This window comes from Sebastes umbrosus, chromosome 4 (assembly GCF_015220745.1).
Source record: "Sebastes umbrosus isolate fSebUmb1 chromosome 4, fSebUmb1.pri, whole genome shotgun sequence".
Classification (NCBI taxonomy): Eukaryota; Metazoa; Chordata; class Actinopteri; order Perciformes; family Sebastidae; genus Sebastes; species Sebastes umbrosus.
In genome coordinates, this window is record NC_051272.1 from 705,727 (window position 1) to 709,572 (window position 3,846).

The window sequence follows — 3,846 nt, forward strand, 5'->3', positions numbered from 1 at the left end:
GTTGTAAAAGGTACACAGTCATTTTCATTTATTTTTGCTTCACGTAATTTATTAGGATTATATCACTATACGATCATGATGTAAAGACTACAATGTTAAAGTAGCCTACAGCAGAGGAGGATTGTCCATGCTGCTTTGGGAGTAAACTGTGCGATCACACATCTAATTTTTTTAATTAAAAAACAAACAAAGACAAAAACTTTATTTCAAAAGTTGAATACAATATTTGTATGTTCAGATTTTTCATTACAATTCTGAAAATGTCTAAACAATTAAATATTTGTTTAGTTAATTGAGAATTTTTGAGTTTTACGTGATCAATCATGGTCAAATATATATAATAATAATATAAATATGTTTTAAAATCAAAAAGGAGGGTATTCTTTTAAGCCATATAATTTTATGTATATAATATTAAATAAATTAATATAAATTCTAAATTGGTACAACAAACTAAAATGTAAGGAAAGGAAAAGATTGAATAACAAAAAATAAAAAACAAACAAACAAAAAAAACATTCGGGGTCTGTTAAACAACTGGAATAAATTTAAAATGTCTAAACAATTTAATAGTTTTTTAGTTAATTGAGAATTTTTTTGTTTTAAGTTATCAATCATGGTCAGTTATGTTTTAATATCACACTAATATATTCATCATCTAATCATCTCTCTGGGTTGGAAAGCGGAAGCGCAGCACCACGTGACCTCTAGCTCTGGTTACCCGCCAGTATTCGTAATGAGTTTTTAGTACCCGGAAACCGTAGCGGAGTGACAGCTCTGTCAGCTCTGTCCCATCCATGCTCTGCTTTCTCTATAACAGCTCTGAAGCTCAGTGTAGTTCTGACTGAGAGCTAAAAGAGAGTTAGCTTTAAGAAGAAGAAGAGACTCTTTAATAACTTTACTGAATCAGATGAAGCAAGACCTTAGACCTGACTACCAGCTGCTGGAGGATATAAACCTCTCAGTTTAATGATATAGAAGTTTAAGAGAGTTTCCTTTTGGACGTGAAACATCTCGAGAGACTCAACAAAGTCTGTCTGTGGTCATCTGGTCATCAGTCAGAGAGAGAGGTAAGGTTAGCTAGTGATGCTAATGATGCTAGTGATGCTAGTGATGCTAATGCTAGCCCTGTTATAATGGTTATGGTGCTAATGGAGGTCTGGTCCACCTTTTAATAACAATGAGCTACATTAGTTTTATTTATTTTTAATTTTATTTTTTCAGTGCTTTAGTCTGAATCTGTTTAAATTACCTGACTTGACTCAAATACTTTATTTCAAAAGTTTAATACAATAAATTCACATGTTCAGATATTTCATTACAATTCTGCAAAAATATATTACAGTATAAAAATATATTAAAATAAATTATAAATTGTACAACAAATAAAATGTAAGGAAAGGAAAAGATGAATAAAAACAATTCTACAAAATATTTACAGTATGAAAATAAATGATAAATTATACAACAAATAAATATAAGGAAAAAAAAGATGAATAAAAACAACAAACAAACAAACATTCAGGGTCTGTCAAACAATTAAAAATACATTTTAAATGTCTGAACAATTAAATAGTTTTAGTCAATTTAGATTAGTTAAATAAGTTATCAATCATGGTCAAATATGTTTTAAAATTAAAAAGGAGGGTATTCTTTTAAGCCATATCATTTTATGTATATAATATTTTGCTAGGATAGTAATCAAATGAATTATGTAAATCTCATGAAAGATGTTGTGTTTTTTTTAATACTTTATTTCAAAGTTTAATACAACATATTTGCATGTTCAGATTTTTCATTACAATTCTGCAAAAATATTTTACAGTATAAAATAATATTAAGATAAATTAAATGAATCAAATTATATAAATCTAAATTAAATAAAATTAATAGATAAAATACCTTAAAATAAAAAATATATAATGAAAAATAAATAACATAACAGCACAATGCTATTCAGTTTATAATCCTGTACAAAAGAGAACTAACATTTTACTCAATAATTATGATTAACTTTCTTGTGATGTGCTCATCAATGAATCACAGGAGGGATAATCTACTTGCACTGCAGTACACTGATTTATAACAGATTATATAGTGAATGGAGCCATCACTTTTAAAACAGTGTATGTGTGGCATTGGTTGATGTTTGTCATATGTAATGAGACTTTGAGTTCCAGCAGGTGGCAGCGTGGCCTCACTGCTGTCAGTAACTCCCCTTTTAATACATCCATGTTTCCATGGTAACTCCTCTGTTTGACTTCAGACTGACTGCAAAGAATCTGTCAACTTCTTTATTTTGAGCACCTGAACTCTTTCAGCATTGCACATCCAAAAGTTCTTCTTCTTCCTTCTTCTTCTTCTTCCCTAAAAATCAGGATTTTTATTTGCTAACGAGCTAGGTAATGGTCCTTTTTAGGGTTCACCGATCCGACTATTTCAATCCCGATACCAATACGATACTGAGTACTGATCAGATACCTGTGTTTTTAGTAAGCTATATGTCTCACTGTGTGGAAGAGACTGGGATCATTCTGTTATGTGTAAGGTAACATCAGGCTGGACTTAAACATCGCTTTCATAACTTTGTGAAACAAATTGTAACAAATAAATATCAGTATAAATTTACTAAATTGTTATTTATTATTAAAATAATAAATCGTACACCAGCAGTTTAGTAAAAAATCTTTAAAATTATCAGGAATTACAGTTCAAGTGTAAATATAGAAAAAATATATACAATAGGTATTTTTGTATTGTTTTAACGATATACTGTGTGTGTATGTATAATATATATATATATATCATCATATTGCCCTGCCCTAAATAGACCTGTTTATTTTCACATCCCGCTCTCTCAATGAATTTACACGGTTGCACAAATAACATCACATTATCCCATTACTGGTAGATTGGTGTTTAATTTGGGGGCTGGTAAATCCTCAGAGGACATTAGTTAACCATCAGACCCACCGGCCGAATTAGCTCTCCACCCTCCACCTTCCTCCTCCGTGTGAGCAAACAATACACTGACACAAATTAGGACTCGCTGCTTTGTGTCAATTGAGAGTCCAACAAAGATGCTACACGGAGTGATATGTCATTAGTGAGCAGGTGGGGAAGGACCACATCGAGCTGTTGCCTCTCCAACTAAGTAATGAAGAGGTTCCCATGGCGACCAGGCGGCCTGTTGCCATCCCGGTGTCATGGGGGGGGGCAGCGGAGATCAAAGTCGGCTACCCTCAATCCTGCTGTAAGTGGAGGGTTAAATGCTGGGGTTGCAGGAGGAAAGCCCCTCATTAAACTTAACCAAATGTCCTTTAAGACACAGCTGACATGTTGCTGCAGAGCAGAGTACCAGGTGGAGGATTCTAACTCTCAACTCTCTAGAAACAGACCTCAGACCGTCTGCAGGTTCAGGCTGCTGCTGCCGACAGCGAACGAGGATCTGACTATTCATGTATGAACTAGGGCTGCAAGATTAAGGCCAAAATGATAATCACGATTATTTATTGATTTTACCGACAACATATTTTTATTGCACTTTCACATTAAAGGTGCCATATTATAAAAAAAAAGTGAGATTTTCATGTTTTTTATATTATAAAGCAGGTTTTAGTGCTTTATATAAATACTGTTAAACTATCAAAACACTCAATATACAGAGGAATACACACAGCCCGTATTCAGAAATTGTTTATTTGAAACAAGCCATTAGATGTTTACTTCCTGTCAGCTGATCTTCTTCTTCTTCTTCTTCTTCTTTCTTCTTCTTCTTCTTCTTCTTCTTCTTCTTCTTCTTCTTCTTCTTCTTCTTCTTCTTCTTCTTCTTCTTCTTCTTCTTCT